This window comes from Pan troglodytes, chromosome 2 (assembly GCF_028858775.2).
Source record: "Pan troglodytes isolate AG18354 chromosome 2, NHGRI_mPanTro3-v2.0_pri, whole genome shotgun sequence".
Taxonomy (NCBI): Eukaryota; Metazoa; Chordata; class Mammalia; order Primates; family Hominidae; genus Pan; species Pan troglodytes.
Window position 1 is genome coordinate 168,364,392 of NC_086015.1, and position 25,530 is coordinate 168,389,921.

The window sequence follows — 25,530 nt, forward strand, 5'->3', positions numbered from 1 at the left end:
CATACGTGAAATCTATATTTTTTATTTTATTGTGAAGTACGAAAGACAGAGAATATTCATAGGCAACAGAATGAGATCTTCCTGCAATTTTTGGTCTTTTTTTAATCCACAGAAATGTGTAAATAAAACCATGTGATTATTTAACAAGAGAAAAAACCATTTGATTATTTAACAAGAGAATTTTCTGACAATCCTTGTTCCACCCATAGTTGTTATAAATTTGCTGCAGCTGCTTCTTAACGCCTCCAGATGGCGTGCTGGTGCTCGTTCTCGCCTCCCAGCGACCGGCCAGTTGCCAGCTGCTGGAGAGAATGAGCTTGGAGCCGCAGGGCTTAATCCCGCGCGGCTCAGAGATGGGTTTCTGGACTCGCGAAGCAGCTGCAACAAGGCATCACTCACTGTATAAGTACTTCCATTTCTGAGAGCAAAAGGAAGAACTTAAGCGGGCGGCACTTGGAGTGTAAATTGCTTTGTAGTATTTAAAGGCAGAATGGATCCTGGGCAGCCGAGCTGGTACGTGCAACAGAAACTACTCAATGAAATTGTTCTGGGTAGGACTGGTCTGATCGTCCTTTGTGTACCAAACGTTGTGTGTCCTGGATTGCGCCTATGTGTATACAGCCATTTCATTTTCACCAGGATCATGGGGACTTGGGAGTCACAATCTTTCATTTTTCCAAAATGATACAATAAAAGCTTTACAGAACATTGTTTATTAATAGAAATGTGACCCGAGTCACAGCCTTAAGAAACACATGATAATGATAGAAAAATACTTTTATTTTATGTTTCTTTGTTAGAGAAAAAGAAAGTAAACCTAAACTGTATCACTGTGCAGTGTTACTAGATATGACTTAAAAGACAATGGCAAAAAATGTTTGACTGCCGTGGAGTAGACTTTTACCTGTAGGTGTAGACTTAAACACACCTGTAATATATCAGTGTTTTCAAATCTATGTGCCAGAAAAAAACATGGTGTAGCTATGAAAACACTAGTTATGAAAAATGCATGTCATGCATATATACATTTTGTTTTGTAAATGTGTGTTGTGTATATACACAACATGTATATGTGACCTAGATGCAGAATTATTATCGTATGATTACAAATAGGCATGTGCTGAATATAGATGAATTTCTGCACCTTCACATGTTGTATGTCTATCTGGATAACTTAGTATGCAGATTATCCATTGCCACAATATTAAATCTGAATTAAAAAGAATATATTTGTTTTACTGTTATACTTTACATTTGTTGAATTTCATTCAGTTGTGCATTGAGTTTTCTATGCTTTTAAATTCTGAGGAAAGGTTGGTTTTTATATTTTGAACATAAATTATTTGCCGAGGTGATTATATGGGGATAGGATGCATAGGTACATAAATATAGGTTCCCTAAAGTTCAGGTTGTATGTGGAATTCACAAGAGTTTTGAAAACTCGAGAGTTCTGACCGAGAGTTTATATTAGAAACAACAAAATTGAAAGATTAAGATTCAGAGCTAAATTGGACATAATCAAGGCTGAGGTTTTATGTTTAGTAATATTACTCTAAGATTAATGTTAGATTACTTATAAACTTGTATAGATTCCCTTGAACAGATGTTGTTCATGAACCAGTGACTGAATTGTATCTTCTATCATTGCACATAAGCAAATATAACACAATTCAATACAAGAAATATGAATTGCAAGCTAACTAGGTAAGATAGCATGCTAAATAAAGCCTAAAATACTGAGAAAAGTTAGAAACTATTGAGTCCCTGTCCTCAAAGAGTTGCCATTCAAATGACTAGGTTAGGCATGTTCATGAATATGAGTACACAGTAAAAGACAAAATAAATGCCATTAAAGTGAGACATGCACAGGTGTGTAGCATTTAAATTGAGGGAGAGATCTAAATTAGGGGCATTAGTAAGGCCTTCAGATTGGAAAGCCCCCTTCTAAACAGATGGATTAAAAGAACAATTTTGGTAGGTGTGAAGAGGTTCTGGGCGAGAGGTGTATTCAGGTCAGACATTTGGTTTGGGTTGGCTATGGCCTTCTTTATTGGTCTCAGAGGTAAGCAGTAAGAGATAATATTATACAAATAGGCTGTGTGATATTGAAGATGATCGTGAACATGGGACTGAAATTTGTGGATTTCATCATCAGTTCATTCCTAGTGCCACTAACAATGTAGGCATTCAGTATTCTTAAAACATTGAATGTTCTACATAACAACAAGAGCCAGCACAAAGTTTTAGGATATTTGTATGGTTTATGTGTTGCATGTCTACCATATTAGAATGTAAGTTGCAAAACATAGCACTCTTTTTCAATATTATATCCTCAGAGCCTAGAAAGTACTTGAAAAATATTTATCTACTGAATGAATTAATGAATAGTAAAATTGGAATACGGTCAGGGTTCTATATCATTCACATTTAGTTTTCCTGATGGTCTTAAGTTACTAAAATCCTCAAAATTTACCAAGTCTTTGAAGCTATTGTATCAGCTGATTCCACTTATGGCTCAGGTACTTCTAAGCAAGTTCCCTGGAATTACCACTATTGGTATTTAATCTTACTCTATTTTAACCTCTTTTATGAATAGTCTTGCCTTTACATTTTTAAAACGGTTATTAAGATAATTATAAACTGTGTGATTATTCAGGTAGAATTAAACAGTTCCTCTTCATATCCCTATAGTAGAAATAGTGAGTATATAACACAGGTTAAACAAATACATTCAGGAAAAGAGTTGAGGGTTTGAGGAATGTCTTTGCTTCCTGTAACATATGTTTACCTCCGTATTAGAACGCTTCTAATATTTGGTTCTCTGCAACTTGATTTAGGCGAAACTCTTTAGAGCCTCTTTGTAATTTTGGATATGCAGAGTGATCATTTGGGGAATCCTTAGCTGTTTGTTTACATAGTATTTGGGAACTCTGTGATAATTTCTACGGGTCACAGCCCCTGACCCCACAACAGCAGTGCTCCTCTTTTTTGTTCCTGTATACTGATATCTATACTTTTTATGGACAATGACAGGAATATGTGGATAAACTAGTGAAGAAAAAAGTTTTTGTCATTTGAAAGGATGATACTGGGTGAAAAGATACAATGATTTTAAAGGAATGTATAAACATGATCTGCCCAACTAAATTATAAATGAATGCATAATGACTTGCAAATAGAAAGGCCAAATAAACAATGTCACTGAACCAACAACTTCAGAAATAAACCCCTGGAGTTTCCCCTGCTCCTCAAGAGAGATCTTTCCTCTGTGATAATGATTTATATATCTTAATTTACTTTTATATCACTCATCTAAAAATATACAAGGGTGGAATTTCTCACTTTAAAAATATATGTCGATGGGGTTTATATGTGTCAGTTCAACTGAGGATGCAAGCTTTTAGTTTCAGCTTGAGCTAATCTGTGCGAAGTCAGGCTTTTTCTCTCAACAGTGTCAATAAGACAAATTTCCACACTAGCCTGGTCTCCATCCTGCTGGACGTGCTGGTAATGCTTTATTTTTATCCCTGTGAGAGGAGGTAGTATGGTATGGTGGCTGGCCCAAGACTTTCACCTTATTTGAAACCCTAGTGTATGGCTTGGCCTGGAGATTAATCTTTCCCTAATAGATTAATCTATTAGGGAAAGTATACCTTGTCTAAATACTGCTGGACATTCAGTTTTGGAGAAATCTACTGCAGTGTGTACTGCAGGTTTTCTCCCCCTAGTGGTTGACTTAAGGCTGTTGTATTAAAACAATAGAAATAGACTTTTCTTCATATATGGAGCTGGCTTGGTCAATATTTTCTAACTTATGTTTTTAAAAACTTATTTCAGAAGAAATGATTATTTCTTCTGAATGATCATTGTTAAATGATCATTTTGAAAGATACAAATACAGTGCCCTGAACAACATGCTTGTGTGTCTTCTTTGGAAGGCTGGACATTCAAAATTACACAAATACAAAATATATACAAATAATGGAAGTGTTTCTGGTACTAGATTCACACTGTACTCCTTTTTCTGGGTGTAGTGGAAAGATCTCTTCTCCCTCTGTGTATCCTAATGTCACTGTTTTTTTATCAGCGGTGACACTGTATCAGTTTAACATGATTTTTCTTTAGCCTGTGTGACGATACTGTAGACTCCTTAAAGGCAGGAAACAAATCCCATGCTTTCTTTGAATCTCTCTATTATACTAAACATACTGCCAGCCACAAACAGCACTTAAGTTTATAATTATTTTTTTGAAGTAGGGCCTCACTCCGTCACCCAGGCTAGAGTGCAGTGGCACAATCATGGCTCACTGCAACCTCGACCTCCTGGACTCAGGTGATCCTCCCACCTTAGCCTCCAGAGTAGCTGGGACTGCAGGCACACGCCATCATGCCCAGCTAATTTTTGTATTTTTTTTGTAGAAACAGGGTTTCACTATGTTGTCCAGACTGGTCTAGAACTCCTGGGCTCAAGCAATCTGCCCGTCTCAGCCTCTCAAAGTGCTGGGATTACAGGTGTGAGCCCCCTGGGCCCTGCCATTTTTTTTGAACGATTGAGTAAAGATTAAATTATTATTTTTCACACTAATTAAAATAGTAGATATAGTCATATAATAGTGGCTTCTAAAGGACAAAATGGAAATCTTTCTAGTGGTTCTATATACCAAGAATGTTATACCTGACACATCACAACAGAAAGAGAAAGCTCCTTCTCCTTAATTAACTGTTAGAAATGAAACATGTTTTTAAAAATATTATTTGAAATGTGGAAATATCTATAAAGATACAAAACTTGCCTTTACTTGGTAGAGCTATTTACATCTGGAATAGCTATCTTCTAGCATACTTGTGTCTCTAGGGTGTTGTGTAACTGCAGGTGGAATATTCCAAAGTTAGAACTACTAAAAGAACAAATCAGAAGAGTTCCTAGCAGTAAGAATTAACCTTAAGGAAGCTTAGAAGCATTTATATGCTTTAGAGCTGTTCCTGGGGAAAAAAATCATGCATTTTTTATAATGAGCATATTTATGAGCATACCCCCACCTGCCACCAAGATGTATAAAAATGAGTTAGTAGCTGCAAACTGCTATTTTAGCAAGTGCTAGAGGAAAATAACAAAAGATCTGTGGTTGTATTGTTAACAGAAGTGAAGAAGCTTCTCTTGTGTCTCTGAACGAAGGGCTAACAGAAGAGCTTTTGGTTACTAAGATGTATTCTTTCCTGGTCTCAGGCTCATTAACGATGGAAGTAGGAGGGATAGCATATAAAGCGGCAGCTGCAGCTGTGGGAACTCAGATCATTTGTCACCTGGCATGAAGTTAGTGTTGGCCGCTCTGGAGCTCCAGCACAGAACACCAGGGAGCAAATGCCAACTGATTGTTGTTCCTCACCAGCTTGCTGGCTAACTCCTACTCACTCTTCAGATCTCTGCTGAAGTGTTGTGTTGCTTCCTCCAAGTAGCTTTGCCTGACCTCTCTAGAATGCATTTAGCACCTTGCTCTTCACTGTTATGGCCTCATAGTCTCACCCTTGCCATCACACTTACTGCTTGAAGACCTGCCTGCCCTCCTCACTAGGCTCAAGAAAGGCAAGAACTGAGTCTTTTCCAACAGTGTTCAGTGTCTGTCTTGCATACAGTAGGTGTGTACATATTGATAAGTAGTATCTGTTGCATGACGGCTTTATGACTATGTATAGGCTGTATGGGCTTGGATATCAATAAAGGCGGTATTTGACTCAGTGCCACGTGTGAGCTGAAAGTGACTAAGCTCTCAGTCCTAGTGTCTTCATCTACTATCTGTGACAATTGTATACCTGCCTGTTAAAAGTAGTTATAGTCCTGGATAACAAACCTGCAAATGTACCCTTGAACTTTAAATAAAAGTTTTTATAAATAATAAATAAATTTTTAAAAAGTAATTGTTAAGGTTAAATAATGTTTTTTGTAGTAGTGCTATGAAGATTTATTTATGGGATTTCTGCATGTTAACTGAGTTAGTCTTCAAAAAGACAAACATCAGGTTGGTACTATTAGCACGATGCTTTATGTAAGAAATAGAGGCATGGAAAGGTTAACTTCCTTGCCCAAGGTCACAGAGAGAAGAACAACAAAAATAAAAGGCCTTGTAGAGTGACCAGGCCAGAGTAGATATTTGCTAAATGCTGGACTTGGGACTATTGCAATTTTATTTAGGGAAGGCTGATTCCTGTGTAAATGAGAAATTACACCAAACAGTTAAGAACAGTTTGTTCTCTGGTTTCAGAGCCTTCTGTTGCAGATATTTTCTTTGTAGAATTCCCATGGAAGCCCAATATGGTTACAGAAAAACTTCTAATGTGTGCAGTCAGAGAGAACCTTTATCTTTATTGAGCGTTATATGGTGTGGGGCATGTTAGAATCTAAAGAAATCTTTGTAAGAAATATGTTCTTGTTATAGGTCTCAAGATAAAAAAAGAAGTAAATAATATCATGGCCTATTTTAACAGTTTGCAGCATTCCTCATTTATTTTGTTTTATTTATAAATTCTATTTATCTTATAGTGTTTACTTTTTCTCACTATAAAATGCTTTTAGTTGAAAATATGTAATACAAACAGCAAAGAAGGAAACAAAAATTATCCATAATTATTCAACTAAGAGATAGCTACTATTAACATCTTGGCATTTTTTTTCTATTTTTTGACAAAATTACAAGCACATCTGCTTGTATATATGCATCCATTTGTACACACATTTTAATATGAAATTAGATTATACATATATTCTATGTCCCATTTTGTACCTATTATTTTATCATGCTCTTTAAAAATTATAATTGTCAGTACCTGCATAATATTATCATATATGGCTGTATCATAATTTTATTTAGTAGTTTTGCTTCTGTTTAATATTCTCCTAATTTTGAAAATTGGTTTAATTCTTTTCAATTTTCACTTATTTGAACAGGCTTACTATGGTGCTTTACATGACAGATGTACCTTCTAAATAATCATATTTAGATGATGACGTAACAATATTTGAAAATAATATTTTCAAAGGGGGCAATGCACTTCCATTCAGAGATAAACAGGTCCAAAAAATTTTAAGACAGAATTAATATTTAATGAAATAGGAATAAATAAATTGGAATGGCAGATGGAAATGGAATAATGTTTTTTGAGAGACCATGGTATGCTATCACCTATGAAGGTCAGCGTTATAATTACTATTTTACTGTGACTGACTGGTGCTCAAAGGTAATAAATGACAAAATCAGATTGTTTTAGTGGCTCTGCCAGGATTCAAATATAAGTCTCACTCCTCAATACTTTATTTTCTTCATTCCACCATGCAGTCTACACAGCAAGCTAGCAGTGTTCATAGCTCCACGTGACAATTTATTTGAGCCTCTGTTTCCTCATGTGTAAAATAGAAACAGTAATACTCACCGTGTAGGAGTTTGTGATGGTTAACTTGAATAATATATGGAGATTGAGATCCAAAAGAATTTATCCTAGGGCTCAATTTTAGCATTGAGGCTCATAGGTATTTCATAAAGTATATCCCGAAACTGATAGAATTTCACAATCTCCTGGCAATTGAGGGACTCTCAGAAGGCTCATTAACAACCCAAATTTCCAGACATGAATCTAGAAGATTTATATCCAGAATCTGAAGTAGGTCACTGCCTTTGTTTTTAACAAATCCCTTTGGTAATTTTGATAACATTTTAAATGGCAACCACAGATATAGGCAACTAGCAAAATGATGCTGAAGAGAGGATGAAAAGTTTAAGATGAGACATGAAACTTTGGCAGTCACTGGTTCAAAGTAGATGGAGCTTCCTGTGGGATAGTATGGCTGGAAACTGTGGGGATGTAAAAACAACTCAGGGTTTGAAGGCTTCATTTTCTCAGGTAATTTGAAATATGAAACACATTCAAGGCACTTGAAATTAAAAGCAAAAATAATACTAAGTCGACTGAACAGAAATGGCAGACAGCAAGGTTTTGCCAAAGGTAGAATATGCTTTAAAGTGTGTTGATTATGAAGGTAAATGCACAGAATGTGTGATGCTTGTGGATCCTAATCATGTATACACTACTTAAACTAAGAAACCTGATCTGAATTTTCTGTTTGACTTTTTTATTTTTAAGGAGGATATCTTAGAATTAGTTCTTCCCTTCTCTGTATTTCCATAGAATTTTTTCTAGCCTTTTATACTGAATAGCAATTGATAAAATTGATTTTTCCTATGACAAAAGGAGCTTCCAGAGAATAAGAGTCCTAATTCATTCAAGAATGATGCTCAAAAGCAATTTTCAGTGAATTTTTCAACCCACATTTTCATTATTTTAAATAGTTGACGGAACATCTTGTAACTTTAAGAAAGTTCTCTACAGGAGATGTGCACTATATTATTTAATTAAAATGATTACCAAAGATTTTAGAACATTTGTTCTTTTTGTATTGCGGTTATTTGACGTGAATTCCTAAAGAGTGTACTAAAGAAAACATTCTCTAATATTTGAGACCAATGTTCTCTAAAACTGTGTTTTTGTCAGGAATTAATAAGCTGCCTGACGTTAATATCGTTAAAATTATAATTGATGGTATTACATTTCCTGGTGTACCTTCTGCTACAGAAATATTTTGAGTTGTGCCAACTAATTTTCTGGGCCTGTTACTGAATAATAAACATAGTAGAGACTAGATATTTTGACTTGCATTTTCTGGTTAAATCTAACCTTGAAGTCCTCTATAGTTGGATTTTTGTATTGGTCCTTAACATATAATCTTACAATCTTAGGGGGCTAAAGGAGAGCTTGAAAAGTGATTTTCAGGAAGAAAGGAGACTCTCTACAATTTCAAAGCACTTTCAAAAAAGCCATGTCACAACTTCTCTTGCTAACCTATCCCCATATCAGTTACCTGCATTGTTGTGAGATTCTTTATTAAACCCTTCCCTGAATACTTCCTGTTGCTATATAAGCTCACATCTTCATGCTTGATCTTAGTGGAAACAGAAAACTGGTCCACTGACATTTTAATACATGTCATTTAGATATTAGGAGATTGTTATTGAAATCTCTCCCTCAATAAATACTGCAGACACCTTATGCACCTAGTCCATGCTCTTTTGATGAGTTCCTTCTGCAGGGCAGGGCGCTGTGTACTTCACATGCAGGGAGCTACAAGAAGGGCTTTTCTAGGCCGCCTTGCCTTCTTACTTCTAGTTTTTAAAATCATTTTCCCTGGTTTTGTAATTTATCTGAATTGGCTATTTTTTTAAAATTCTCTGCTTGACTTTTTCCACTGGCCTTTTCACCTTCTACACTTGACCATTCACATTCAGAAACAACAACAAAAAAATGGTGGTTGAATCCTGAAGAAGGATTGAAGGTATACACCTTATAGTATAATTTTGTATGTACATGATTTTATGTATACATTTCAGACACCTATCATCATTGTGCCGTAGGCATGTACTATTCAAGTGCAAAGTTTTGTACCAAATATTAAGTGGATTTACCAATAATGCAAAACAGTAAATCTTGCCCTTGAGGAATGCCTGTATTGAAGAGTAACAATCACATTACCACCCACTTATTGTGTATTGAATCCTGATCATCCTGATGGCAGGTAACATTATGAATATACTAGCATTAAGTAAAGAGATTGTCTGACTAAATGATGATCATTTTACCTTATTTCTGAGTAATTACTTTTTGTTAAGGACCTCTTCTATCCTTTTAGTTTAGAAATGTAACCTGATGTCTCTTCCTTCAATTTATACTTCAGTAACTTAACCATAATTTTGCACCATCTAGTTAGTGAGTTTTCCATGTTTCTTCTCTCATTCTTATCATTTTGTAAGTCATCTTCTCTTCTGGTATATTTATGGAATTTTAGGGTGGTAAGTTTGCTGGAGTCTCATTGATTGCTACTTTCTATGCAGAATCTTTTAGTCAGTGTCAAAGTGAGATTATTATATGGGTATCTCACACACAGGAAATTAGATTCACTATAGACCAGCTATGGTGGATTTGCTATATTAGATTAGATTAAATTAGATTCACTGTAGACTTTTTCATGAACTGTTTTCAAATCTGTACTCATTTATTCAGCATGAGTGCAAATCATTATGATAAATTATTCAAAGTACATTTATAATTTTATACATCAATTTGAGAAACTTTTCATATTTACTGTTACATTTTCAGAATCAATAATTTTCTGCTTTTCACATAATATTTTTAAATTGTTTCAATCTTTCTTGTTGAAATGTTTCTGGAAGATAAAACTGGAGAATCACCCTAGCTTTTGTTTGTCAGTACTGCAATATTGGGCAAGTTACAAATGGCTAAACAGATTATATATTGAGTCTGTGAGACATAAAAAAATTTTACCCATAAGAAAAGGATGCTATCTGTCTGATTTGATGATCTACATAACATTGGGAAGAATAATACAAATCTGTATTTGTATAATTATTGGGCTAGAGATCAGAAAATGAAGCTGTGCAAATCAGTTAGCTGTATTTTTAACTTTCATTTGCGACTGATAAGCCTACTGCAGAGCTTGAGAAATTACTCTGCTTAATTTTGCCTAAAACAGTACTTAAGTAGATCCATTACTGATTTGGATTTTATAATAAAAAGAACTGTTAAGGAGACAATTTTTGTTTGGCAGGTTGGAAATGAAATGTTCCAAACTTTCATTGTGCAACAGTTTCTTAGGCTCTGGTAAGAAATTAGATTATGTCAAAACTAGTTAATTACAAAGATAAATGTGAAATGCAGGAGATTAATGAAAAAAAAACAATTTCAGCCAAAGTTCAGGAATTTTTTTTTAATTCAGTGATAGCACAGATATCTTAACTGATGTCTAGGCTCCATTTCATTTACTTACTAGCCCAAATGTCAGCAATGTATGCATTAAGGTTGGTTTTCAGATATTAACTCTAAATAGTATTCATCAATTATACTCTTGAAGCAAACATAAAGCCCTTTATAGCAGAAGGGTCTTTATTCCCCCTTTTCTCCAATTTTTATTTTGTTATTATGTGTTTATTTCTATCAATATCCTCCCTTATTTTCATCGTTTTCATATTCTACCCCACACCTGGACTAAGTTGGAGTAAAGAGATCCCTGAGTTAAGAATGCCTGTAAGATCAGAACACTATGAGAATAAGGTGGTGATAGTGGGATAGGGAAAGCAGCTGAAAGGGTTTATTTGTATTCCAAAATACATGCATCTGCACCTGCAAGAAGACTTTTGCCATCACAGTCAACTCTTTATTATTTAGAGAACTCTCTGCTTTGTGGAGATTTGGCTGTAACCCCAGACTTGCTTCCCTGGAACACCTAACTTTGTTTTTTTGCTGCCAACAGCATGGTCTCCTTAGGAAGGATTCGGCTTAGACGTGGAGAGGAAGACTGAGTGCCTGTGTGTATGACTGGGTATAAATCAATCAAAATTCCAAAGGCAAATTTAAAAGATTTGGGTGCATTATTTTGTGCACATGCCTCTTTTTCTACCTTATTGAAAATAATTTCAATACTTGTATACTTCTAATATATTCAGTGCAGTGCAGTGCATGCTCAAATCTATTTCATGTGGTCTTTCTTAACTTCATGCTTAACATTTAAACATCTGTATGTTTAATGATTTTACCCTGGCTACAGGCATTAGTCAAATATTTGTTTTCCTTTCTGTGCTATCATCAAAGGACTATTACATTTTTAATCTTCCCTGAAGAAGTTGTAACACTCCATTAGAAAATGGTAACAAACACAATGATACTCCCACTCCATCTTCCATGGCAATTCAAAGCTTGAACATTTATTCACTGGACAAAAGAGGTTTACCTATAGTTTCTGCATGGGATAATGAGACAATTGCTTTTTTGTTTTAAAAATATAATCCCGGCAACGATGTGAAAGATGAGTTCGAAATAAAAATCTTATTGGTAGAAAGTGTGGGACCAAACTGTCAGTGGCAGCAGTAATGAAAAGGCGGGTGTGGATTTAGAAATACATTTTAGAAGTAGATAAATAGAATTTGGCATTAAGAGATGAGGGGAAGTAAGGAGTTAAGGATAACTCTGAGATTTCTAACTCATGTAGTTGGCTACCTAACAGTGGCATTCGTCATAGTAATTTATAGCAACTAAGCTTTATTGAAGGGATGCTTGGGATTTTAAGGGAGAAGCAGGAGAGTGGAGTGGAGATAATGTGTTTGGAGTTTGTCATGCTGAGTTTGTTACCTGTTGGACATACATGTAGAGCAGTGTTTGTCAATCTTGGTCATATTGACACATTGAGATGGATAATGCCTTTTTGGGGGTGGGGGGTTATTTTGTACATTGTAGGATTCTTAACAATGTTTATGGACTCTACTCACCAGATGTCAGTAGTACCTCTCTCAGTTGTGCCAACCAAAAAATATCTCCAGATTTTTCCAAGTCTTCCCTGAAGCAGGGACAAAATTGCACCCAACTGAGAACCACTGGTATAGAGACAACAAAGAAGATATTGATGTTGTGTGTCTAGAATTTAGGAGACAGACAAGGCTTGAAATCAATATTAGACTCATCAGTAGCAACAACCTAAGCAATGTGAATATATGAGATTCTGCAGGGGAAGAATGTAGATGATTATATGTTATCTAATTTTTTATTGAACAGGTCTGGAGACTAAAAATTCCTAAACACATGAGATAGATTGAGTCAGCTCATCTTATGTTTGAATACTTTCAAATGTTGTATGTTATTATTGTTGTTATATACTGTTACATATCAGCCAAATTGCTTGTATTGAGCCACAATTGATTTTTCCATAATAATATTTCTTTTGTCCTAATTTTGCTTTTGTGGAACACAAAACATGCCTATCAGGACAAATAGAATTCTTTCTAAATCCCTCCACATATTTTAATATAACTATTAAATTAATTTTTAAAATTCAATATTCTTATGCCCTGACTAAATATCTTTATAATTTTCAACCTTCTTTTATATGTTATATTTTGACATTTCTTGCATCATGAGTACTTTCTATTGAACCGCAGCCATTTTACATATTCTTCTTAAGGTATGGAGAAGAGAAATGAACAAACTCAATGTATGACTTCTAGTTTAGAGGAAAACGGGCCGTCAATTTCCACAGTTTGGTCATAGTATTTTTTGGTCATAGTTATTATTGCGTTAGCTTCTTTGTCAGCCAGATGATGCTATTGTCTCTTATAGCTTGTTGTTTTTATTTTGCATGAACTTTCTGTTAATATTTCATATCATGTATTAGCAATTTTTAAAAAACTCATTTCACGTATCGTATCATATGTTAGTGATTTTTTAAAAATCCAAAATGTGAAAATTTATATTCATCCTTTTAAAAGTATACCCTTCTTTGGTTTAGCCAATCATTTCAACCTGCTTGATCCTTTTGGACTCTGATTTCATCATGCAACATATTTGTTACTTCTACCAGTTTTATGCCATCTACACAGTTATCAGTCATATTTATCCAAGTCATTAGTAAAAATGTGAACGGGTCAGGTTCAGAGATAATGGAATTATGTAGTGCTATGGATTTTCTCTTCAGTGCTTTCCCCAGCTCCCTTTTGCTTAAAGGTCTTTTTATTTTCATAGAGTGCTATAGAAACAAGACTTATGTACATTATTTTCCACCTTTCCCAGATAAAACCTTCAAACATAATCCTACCACAAGATATGGCAAGGTAAATTATATTTCATTTGTTGGATTCCATTTACAGGAAAAATGATTTTGCTGAGTGATAAAATAATGTTAAGTGATAAAAACAGGATACAGATTTGAATATAAAATATGACTATATATAGTAGATGTAGATCTAGATATAGACCTAACTATCGATATAGAGAACACCAAAATCTCAGTTTTAACACCAAAATGATAGTTTTCTTTAAAATGATAATTATGATTGATGCCTTTTTCTATCACATTTTATAGTCTCAAAATGTTATGTAATGGATTTGTCATTTTAAATGCAGAAAATAATAAAATATACTTATATAATTTTAAATCAACAATATTTAAAACAGAATCTGCAAATAAATGCATGGATTCCTGATGACCAGTATTTGAGGAAAAGGCCTAACTGAGCTTTAGTGACAAGAGAAATCGTCCTAAGGAAGCCACAGTTTTTCAATATTTTCTAAGAAGAAGGAGAGTTGAAGTTGCATCATATTTTTCCATCACCAACACCCTATCCTGATTGAAAAATCTCTTAAGGGATAACAGATGTGGGTGGATAGGCCAGGAAAAGCTGTCAGATGGGGAAACATATTTGTCCATTTTTCTCAACAGCATTGTTATAAAGATCGAGTGAGATGGGTAAATGTGAAAATTGGTGGATAAAGCGGTTAACAGTACTATTCAAGGGTATCGATGAAAAGGAGTTTAAGTTATAATTACTATTTTGAAAGAGTATTGTGTTTTATTAATATATAATAGAATGTTTGACTGGCCAGGCACGGTGGCTCAACACCTGTAATCCTAGCACTTTGGGAGGCCAAGGCAGGCGGATCACCTGAGGTCAGGAGTTCGAGACCAGCCTGGCCAAGATGGTGAAACCCCACCTCTACTAAAAATACAAAAATTAGCCGGGCGTGGTCGTGGGCCCCTGTAATCCTAGCTGCAGGCTAGGCTTCCCTCTGGGGGGACTGAGGCAGGAGAATCACTTGAACCCAGGAGGTGGAGGTTGCAGTGAGCCTAGGTCGCGCCATTGCACTCCAGCCTGGGCGACAAGAGCAAGACTCCATCTCAAAAAAAAAAAAAAAAAAGAATGTTTGACTACTTTTCTGCAAAAGTCCCTTGAAGCCAAACACCATGTCTTTTTAAACTACGTAGCTCCCAATGCCTAACACAGAACCTCATGCCTATGAGTAAATATCTTTGGAATAAGTAGAGAATGAATTACATTGCTGGCAATATTTTCAAAATAATAGTGACTTTTTATTAACATAAGAGAAATGGAATAATAAATAGTGTCATAATAAATTGGCAAGGACTAATGCTGTTATCGTGCCAAATTGATATAACAGATGATCCATCTATATTATTAGTGACTAATAACAGCATTTGAATTCCTCCTGTTTCTGTTTCCTAATTTTAGGCACTCAGATTTTATGCTTGGCCCTATTGTCTCTATACTTTTATAATTTTGATTGTATTCGTGCATCTGGTCTCTAATATCTTCTCTGTGCTCATTACTTAAATAAGTCGACTATTTCCAGTCCTTCATGTCTGACTGCTAAACATATTTTCTTGCTGTCTTCTTATCTACTCAAATTTAGCCTATATAAAACCTAACCTATATTCCATTGCCCTTCCCTGATCACCCAAGTTCTGAAATACACATACAACACATGCTACTTTTTTAGGTTTCTTTTTTGTTAAGGGCATCTGTCTTTCCCAGTCACTCATACTAGAACCCTTGTTCTTCCTGGTCCACTTTCCCCATCATTTATATTCATCAATAATAAAAAGTTTTTAAATCTTAATGCTTCCATCTCCAGTGATATCTCTAGAGCCTATATTTGTTATTTAATTCTGAGACCCCATAGTTCAGGCTTTCATAATCATTCATTTAACCATCACAATTCTCTCTTGTAGCTATCAGATCAGGATAACTCTTGTGTTCGTTTGCCTCAGTTCAAAATCCTTTAATGACTACCACTTTACCTACTAACTTTAGTGATATTATTAAGGTCCTATGAACATCATTTGAAAATATTAACTTTTCAAAATATTCTAAGCATCAACCTTATATAGTGTGATTTCACAACTTCGAGGTTCTACCTAAAACAGGTGTTTGACTTTGTTTTCCATGTAATATTCATTGCGTATTAAACCCACTGAAAGAAGGGAGCAGATGTTCACAAGAGGGAATTTGGATTAGAATCTCAAACTCCTGGACACAACTAGTGTCCTCATGCTAGAATGGGAGACGTACACCCACCGGTGTAGAATGAAAAACTAACTTGACTTCAACACCCAGGAAATGTGAGATAATCCTGTGAATGGTGTGCAATGGCTACAAGTCTTGGCTCAGTGATCTATGGTCCTATTCAGGAAATTTCTAAGGAGAGCCACTTGTATCTACCTTACCATTTATTTCACTCTTCTGATTTTACTTCTCTCTCCTGATTTTCATCAAAAATAAATGTGGGCCAGGCGCGGTGGCTCATGCCTGTAATTCCAGCACTTTGGGAGGCCAAGGGAGGTGGATCACTTGAGGCCAGGAGTTCAAGACCAGCCTGGCAAACATGGTAAAACCCCATCTCTACCAATAATATAAAAAAATTAGCTGGATGTGGTGGTATGTGCTTGTAATCTCAGCTACTCAGGAGGCTGAGGCAAGAGAATCACTTGAACCCGGGAGGCGGAGGTTGCAATGAGCCAAGATCATGCCACTTCACTCCAGTCTGGGCAACAGAGCAAGATTCTGTCTCGAAAAATAAGAAAATATAATAAATAATAAATAAATGTGGAATCAAGTGAGATGAGGTTAGAAATATTTCTGGAATAAGGAAGTCTTGAATACTATGTAGAAAGACAGAAAGGATGCTCTTTCTCAGAGAAGTGTAGTAAGAACCGCTATCCAGAGACAGCAGTGCGTTGGGTGGTTCCTTAGCAAGAAATAATGAATTAGTGGCAAGTAGATTAACAAAGGAGGACTTAAGCTGGTATAAATTTGATGAAAAGGAATGCAAAGTTATGAAGACAGCTATAAAGTATCAGGATAGCAGAACAGTAATTTTGTAATTGATCCAAAGACATTAATTTCATGTTGCTGGCCACGTGTCACATTTAAAAGGGAAAAAAGAAGTTTCTTAATATGAAAGATGTTTTTCCATTATTAAGTATGACTCCAAAGAAATACTGACAAAAGAAACAAAAAGTTGTGCATGTTTTTTGTTTGTTTTTAATGATGCCTGCAGACTTTAAAATAGAATTTAGGGATTAATATTTCAATGCAAATGCCTATCTTTAAAAGCCCAAAGTGCTAATACTATTAAATCATTTATCTATACATTTCTAATTTTTTAAAAGTAAGCTAAATCACACATTAAATATAAAAGCATATTTTCTTCTTCAGAAACAATAGTGGAAAATTACCAAATATTTAAAAAATAATTTTGGAGATGAAATAAGAGATAATGCTAAGCATTAGTTTACATTTAAAAATTTCAAATGAAAAGATATTTATAATGTTTATCTGAAGCAGATATTAATGCAGTAGGTGATTTTGAGTATTCCATTTAAAAGTTGTCTTTGCTGCCAGGCACGGTGGCTCACACCTGTAATCCCAGCACTTTGGGAGGTTGAGGCAGGTGGATCAGTTGAGGTCAGGAGTTTGAGACCAGCCTGGCAAATGTGGTAAAACCCCGTCACTACTAAAAATACAAAAATTAGCTAGGTGTGGTGGCACACCTGTAGTCCCAGCTACTTGGGAGGCTGAGGCGGGAGAATTGCCTGAACCTGGGAGGCAGAGGTTGTGGTGAGCTGAGATCGCACCACTGCACTCCAGCCTGGGCAGCAGAGCAAAACTCTGCTAAAAAAAAAAAAAAAAAAAAAAAATTCTTTGGGACTATTCTAGGTTTGTGCTTCATTTAGTGGAAAAATCAGATTCTGAGAATCAGAGATTTTGCCTCTACTATATTCTTGCTATCCTGTCTTGATCTCGTCTTTCTAGAGTTGCTCGGAGACTTGAAGTGCTCACCAATATCTGGTATGAAGTTATGATTGTCTTTTTTCTACCCCATTCCTTTAATCCTCATTTTACTTCTCCACTCCCCAAGAACGAATCTCTTCAAAAATGAACTAAGAATGGTTTAGCAACAAGCCTTACAAGGTATAATCTGTACATTTAAAGGCTATGTGGATTTGAATCTACTCCAACTAGTAGTCCACCTTTACTTAGAATATGAGCTGTCATTCTCTCTCACATCATTTCTTCAATCCATGGTTTGAAACAAACAGGAAACTCCAGCCAGAACGCATAAGGAAACAGTTTTTGTAATCTTGAAACAAAGTTCCCACCCAAGGAATTCTCTCTGTGCTCTGCATGGGATTAAGAGTTGGAGGGAAGTCTCAGTGACTCATTTGCCTTAGTTGCGTTAAAGCACACTTATGAAATTCACAATTCAAGATTAACCTGAAAGAGAGGTGATTTCTTGATCATTCATTATTATTTTTTTCACTTTAAACCCCTGAAATGTTGACAGAAAATGCCAGAAGAGAATAAAACTTTTATAGTGGAGAACACATTAACTACCTTATTAATTGATGAAGGGTTGAACCACAAAGCAGGGGTAGGCTGTATAAAAAGATGTGTTGTATAGATGCCAGAGAGCCTCTTAGTAAGACCACCTGTCTGCCAACACATTGTTGAAAATAATACTAGACAACTTAAACTTCTCTTTTTCTTCCTCCTCCTCTTCCTCATCCTCCTATTTCTTTTCCTCCTCCTCCTCCTCCTGTTCCTTCTTGTTCTCCTCTTTCTTTTCTCCTTCTTCTCCTTTCCTTCCAGTGTTAATTTTGATTAGGCTTGAACAAAACCAGGAATTTTATCATTTATATGATTATATGAAGATATTTCAAGCAGTATAATCTAATTTTGTATATAAAGACATACTCCCACATGGCTTCAGTGAATGACAGTTGTGTTCCATTGTAAAATGATTTCTATTTTTTCATGTTAAGTATTTCTCCTGAAGCCCTGTAATCAGTGAACTCCATTCCTTTTTAATGCTTGAGTCTACTGTACTTTAAAAGGTTAAATTAAAAGCAAGACAATTCTGCAATAACATCCCACATCCTTTATTCTGCTTGGCATTTCAACTTTAAAAATGAATTACAGCAATGACTTTCTGAGCAACATTGAATGGATATGAAAAATAGGTTTTGAGCATTTCATTTTAAAAATTTGATTTATTTTTATTCTTTTTGAGTGTGTCTTTTGAATGATTTGTTTTACAAAGTCACTACTGCTTCAAATGATATGATAGAGCTTTCAAGTATCCTATTTTAACTGGACATCCAGATTTAATAGCTTACACACTAGTTCTCAAGGTGAGGTCCCTGGACCTCATGAGTATCACGTGGGAACCTACTTGAAATGAAAATTTTCAGGCTCCACCCCCAGACATACTGAATCTGAACCGCTTGGGGGAGAAGTCCAGCAGTCTCTTTTAATAAGCCCTCTTGGTGAATCTGATGCAGCTCAAATAGAATGACTAATTTATTGCATTAGACACAGGGAATGGATATAAATTAATATAAAATTGTATAAAGAGGGCTTTGATTAAAAATGACATAATTTTTTCTTCTAAATTTCTGTTGTTTTAATTTGTTTTAGTCAATTTTCTCTCTGCCCATAACTTCCTCTTGTTTCTCACATTACCAATAGTATCCTGAGTTAGAAATTTTAACAGTGAATCTTTTCTCCTTGGTTTTCTTTTATTCTCTTCCTGAACTTATATTGTTTTCAAAAGTGACAAATTTCGGTTTGAATCTCTGTGATGCCACTAATTATGTGACTTGGGAAGTGGCTTGATCTTTCTGAGTCTTACTGTCTGTAAAATGGGGACAATATTATTTTATAGATCTGTTATGAGAATTAAATAATATAGCTTATGTAAAGTACTCAGTGAAGTGCCTAGCACATAGTAATGCCTATGTTAATCTAATTTGTCTGTCGACGATCTGCCTTTCTTGATAGGTGGTAATATATGAAAGTAATTTCCGTCTGTTAATGTCAGATAAAAATATTAGTAGTAATTGTCAGTGTTATTGTCATAAAACAATATCCATAACAATAATATCTAGGAACAATATATTTTAATATAATTGAAACATATTCTTTCATGTTTATTTTCTAATGGTTTTGTGTTGTCTTAAAGGTATTATTATATATCAAATGTTTACTTTGTTAGAGATTTTGCACCTACCTATAATGACAAATCATTGGATTCCATGTTACCAATTCTTTCTTAGTTTCTTCTCTTAAGACATCTTTGTCTCTTAACTAGAGCCTAGTGTTTTCAGGTATCCTCATTTTTGAACTGTTGCCTCCATTTTCCTTCCTTTGACTCTCTAGTTTCTTATCTTATGCCTCAGTAATTACAGCAACTTTAATTCAGCTAAAGTGGGCAAGTACATCATTGATGTTTAAAGTGCAGAGCAGTACAGAGAGCTAGAAGATCATAAGTTGTTTTGACTTTAAAACTTTTCTGGTTGTACTATGGTTCTATGGAACAAAAGAAATTGCACTGTAGACAGCATTAAATTTCACCTATAGTTTCAAGTTAACTTTCCTAGATTGGCAACAAAATTAACATCTTGTTGAGAGACTTTCTGAAATGATAAAACAAGTGGGATAAATTCTCAAAAGACTGCTACTGACAAAACATAATCCTTAGCTGATGAAAATGGTGAAAAAACAAATAATAATTCTAATTTTAGAAAATTAACATATATGAGGGATATATATTTTTATCTCTTTTTCTTTACCAATATCTTCCTTCTGTCTTTAAACATAGATATGTGTCCTCTGACTTACAATTTTTTAACATGGCTTTCTATTCCATTCTATTAAGTCTTTCCATCCCATTGCTTTATGTTCAGATGAATTGGTGCTTTCTGCTTTCATTTTTCCTTTGTTTAATTTCACAAATTATCATGTCTATCCCATTTCTCTACTGACCCCTGCTCCCCTGAGTGGGCAGCACACTGAATAGGCAAGACTGACTTTCTTCATATATCACTAACCCTTAATGGTGCATTGGATTATAAACTGTTACTATGATAAGGGACTATAGAGACCATGTAGTTGAAGCCTGTATTTTACAGATGAGGAAACCAATGCCCATAGAAGCTATGTGACCTAATCAAGGCCACTTAATAAGTGGTAGAGATAAAGTCAGAACTCCTGTGCCCTGGTTTCTAACTCAGTGAAGTCATATGATTAAGTTATAACTTTGCAGTTCTAAAGGTAGAGGTAAAACAGGGTATCTTCCCTATATATGAATGGGGTTTCACTAATTACAGTAAAACGTAACATTTGCAAACTTATTGAGTGCCATATGCTTACTGAATGCTAAGTGTCTTGCATGGATAACCTCATTTAACTCTTACAGAAATTCTGTGAGGTCAGAGATGTTTTTATCTCCTATATATTACCATTTTACATTTGGAGAAATTGAAATAGATAATAAATAACTTGCCTAATATCAGACAGAGTCATAGACTCACAGAGACCACATAGACAACAAAAAGATGAAACACATTCAGTATCCTTTAGATAAAGATTGTCATGGGTTGACAGGACACTGAGTCCTTCTTTATCTGGTTGGGGATGGGAAGTAATTGGAGTGAAGAAAACAGCATTGTGCTGGTTAAATCTCGTCAAGTACATCAGTCTTGGCAAGGATTGGTTGTATCTCCTGTATCCTCATGGACATTTCTACTCTCCCATATAGACATTATTTTAATTTTAATTTTTTTGGCTTATAACAGCCATAAGTTGGCTATTTATTATCTGACAGTTTCTTGGGTTAGGAGTCCAGTTGTGGCTTAATTGGGTTCTCTGCTCAGGGTCTCTCAAGGCTCCAGTCAAAAGATGTCAGCTGTGCTGCATTCTCATCTGGAGGCACAACTGACAATGAATCCTCCTCTAACAAATAATTCTGTTAGAGGAATTTATTTTCTTGCCACAGTAGGTATGAGGTCCTTCAGCTTCTTGCTGGCTGTCAACTTGAGGCTACTCTCACCTCCTAGCCAAAAGGGCCTCCCAATATGATCTATTGATTCTTCTTGGCCAGCAAGGCTTCCAAGTTTCTAGAAAAAGCCTACTGGTAAGACAAAATGTTTATTTTTATTTTTTATTGTATATTGTCAATTTATAATGGCACATATTTTTGGGGTACGAAGTGATATTATAATTTATGAATACAATGCACAATAATTTAATCAAGCTAGTTCACATATCCATAATCTCAAATATTAACATTTTTTGCTGTGATAATATTTAAAATTCATCCTGTCAACAATTTTGAAAAGTGAAATACTTTGTTATTAACTATATCCTCATGCTGTGCAATAGATCTAAATAAAAGCATATTCCTTCTGCCTGAGGATTTCGTACACTTTGACCATCATCTCCCCATTACTGCCTGCTCCAGCCGCTGTAACACCATTCTACTCTCAGCTTTTATGAATTTAACTGTTTTTGATTCTACATATAAATAAGAACTTGCAGTATTTGTCTTTCTGTCCTGGCTTATTTTACTTAGCATAATGTTCTCCAATTCCATCATGTTGTTGCAAGAATTTCCTTCTTTTGTTGATAGAATTTCCTTCTTTTTAAAGGCTGAATGGTATTACACTGTGGATATATACCGTATTTTCTTTATCCATCTGTTGATGGACACTTAGGTTGATTCCATAAGTTGGCTATTATGAATAGTTTTGCAATAAACTGGGAATGAAAACACCTCTTTTACAAAATAATTTTAAATCTTTTGATTAAATATCAAGAAATGGGATTGCTGGATGATATGGTGATGCTATTTTTAATTTTTGATGAATCCCCATTCAGTTTTCTATAATGGCTCTACAAATTTGCATTCCCACCAAAAATCTGTAACAGTTCTCTTTTCTGAACATCCTTGCCAACACTTGCTATATTCTTTTTTTGATAATAGCTGTTCTGACAGGTGTGAGATGGTATCTCATTTTGGTTTTAGTTTGCATTTGCCTAATGATCAGCAATGTTGAGCATTTTTAAATACATCTGTTGACCATTTTTATCTCTTCTTTTGAGAAGTGTCTATTGAGATTCTTTGCCCATTTTTGGTATTTTTCTTTTGTTTTGTTTTCTTGCTATTGAGTTGTTTGAACTTCTGGCATATTTTGGATATTAACTTCTTATTTAATAGATCACAACTATTTTCTCCCAATATGTAGGTTGTCTGTGTACACAGTTAATTGTTTCCTTTGCTGTGCAGCTTTTTGGTTTTGAGTGATTCCTTTTGTCCATTTTTGCTTTTGTTGCCTGTGATTTTGGCGCCAAATACAAAGAATTACTGTGTAGACCAAAGTCATGGAGCTTTTTATTCCATGTTTTCTTCTATTACTGTTACAGTGTCTCTCCTTAAAATCAGAGGTTTAAGTCTTTAATCCATTATGAGTTGATTTTTTTAATGTGGTGTAAGACAAAGGTCCAATTTTGTTCTTCTGTATGTGGATACTAATTTTCCCAACACTGTTTGTATAAGAGACTATCCATTTCCCAGAAGCAAATACAGTAAAACTGCATCATATGAAATCAACAAACAAAAAATAATAGCATTTCTATACACTAACAACAAACTATCTGAACAAGAAATTAAGAAAACACTCCATTTGTAATAGCAACAAAATTACTTAGGAATAACTTTAAGCAAGAAAGTGAAATATCTTAACGCTGGAAACTATAAAACATTTTTAAAAAGTTGAAGTGGACACAAATAAATGGAAAGATATTCTATGTTCATGGATTAGAAAAATTAATATTGTTAAAATGTCTGTACTATCCAATGTGCTCTACAAATTGAATGCAATCTCTATCACAATTCCAATGACGATTTTCACAGATTTGTATATTGGAACCCAGAATACCCAAGTCAATCATGAGCAAAAGGAACAAAGCTGAAGGTATCACACTACCCGATTTCAAACTATACACAGCTGCAGCACAGAATGTAAAGCTACAGTAATTAAAATAGCATGTACATGGGCCAATGGGACAGAATACAGAGCCCAGAAACGAACCTGTGAATGTATGGCCAATTGATTTTTGACAAAGGTGCCAAGACTATGCACTGACTTATTATGTTAAGAGTACATAATTCATACCTCTTTTACAGTGCATGTCATTTTCTATTTAAAATACTATCTATATATGATAATATATTCTATTTAAAATAATATGTATCACTGTACATAAGAATCTATTACACAATGGGGAACAAAACAGAGAGTCACCATAACACTTAGAACAAGGGTGATAATCTAACCCCTATTGTTCTTCAAAGAAACCTGTATTATCTCCCCCATGCCACTAGATTTTTATATTCCTCATAATCTAGTGCCACTACTTCAATCTACATTCCCATGTTTTCCACCCATTGCTTTTCAGCATACTCTTTTTACATCACATTTTGGGAAGTCATCCCAGTAGAACAAAACATAGTCATTTCAACTTTTGTGTAATTAATTTATTGAGTCATTAATTTTACAGTCATTGAACAACTACTACAGATGAGAGGCTTAGCTGAACTAAGGAAATAAAGTGAGGAAGACAGTTGTCTTTAATTTTATCACAGGCTAAAAAAAGAGATAGAAGGCTAGACATGATTACTTCTTATTCTTATCGTTGGTGTTATTAAATAGTATTTATTTAATTAAATTATTAAATTAAAATATTAAATAGTATTACTGACCACCTGTTTATATTTTAGGCATATATATAGTAATTGTATAATAATATCTTATGTTATTCTATGGTTTGTTATGTACCAAGCACTGTGCTTTTCCTATATTAGTTCACCAAGTCCTGTGAGATAGGTGTTACTAGTTCCATTTTAAGAGAAAGCTGAGGCTCATGCAGGTAAACAATATGTCTAAGGGCTGCCTAGCAGGTAAGTTTTAGAGATAGAATCAACAACAGCAATCCCGTACTAAAGCCCATGCATATTCTGTTTTATTATGGTCCTTCTCTGGTATTACTGAGCCAAAGCTCAGATATCAATTAGTTCTTTTCAGAGGATTTGGAGATGATTTCACAGCGGAGGTAATATGTAAACAAGGTCTGAAGGAGGTCATATGTAACAAGGTCTGAAAGTAAGTCCATGTATTTCAACCCAAGACAAACATAAAGCTATGAAATAGCATGCTGTGACAGTTTATTGTTGAGTAACTATGTATACATGTTATGTAGTCTGTGCCACCTAAGGATTTTGGGCCCTACTCTGCTTAGCCAATGGAAATAGAACAATAGACTTGGAGTTCACAAACATAGGTACAAAAAGTAGCTATTCTTCACATAATTTGAAATTGTTCCTGTGTATATATTGCTTTATGCTGGAACCATAGGTTTCTGGAGAATAGGATCTATACCTTTTATTTGTTTCATAATGTTTAATATCACACAGTAAAGACTTCTTAAATAAATGAATAAGCTGGACAAGGTAACTAGGAAGTTGTTTGATCTACCTGTACACTTAATAACAAAATAATATTACTACTAATCATAACATTAAAATGCTAGTATGACTTCTGAAGCTGATGATTCTCTTCTTTGAAACATGCTAGTGAGGCCAGTAGTGGAGATTTGATCATATCGGCTTTCTCTTCCTTTCGTAGACATAGACATTGGCCTAGACCATTTCTGTGCTTTTGAGAAGGACCCTGTGAGAGTATATGGATCAGATGCTGCAAATTCATCATTGCCAGTCTTTAAAGAA

At 34.8% G+C, this 25,530-nt stretch overlaps 1 long non-coding RNA gene across 5 annotated transcripts in view; it reads left to right on the top strand.

Moving 5' to 3' along the window:
- Nucleotides 1-315: 315 nt before the first annotated feature.
- The window catches only part of LOC104005839 (uncharacterized), a 294,233-nt gene continuing 269,018 nt past the window's right edge, over nucleotides 316-25,530 (top strand). For all 5 annotated transcript variants that reach the window (XR_010155857.1, XR_010155855.1, XR_010155858.1 and 2 more), the window contains exon 1: nucleotides 316-513. This is a non-coding gene — a long non-coding RNA (uncharacterized LOC104005839). The remainder of the gene's footprint in view (nucleotides 514-25,530) is intronic.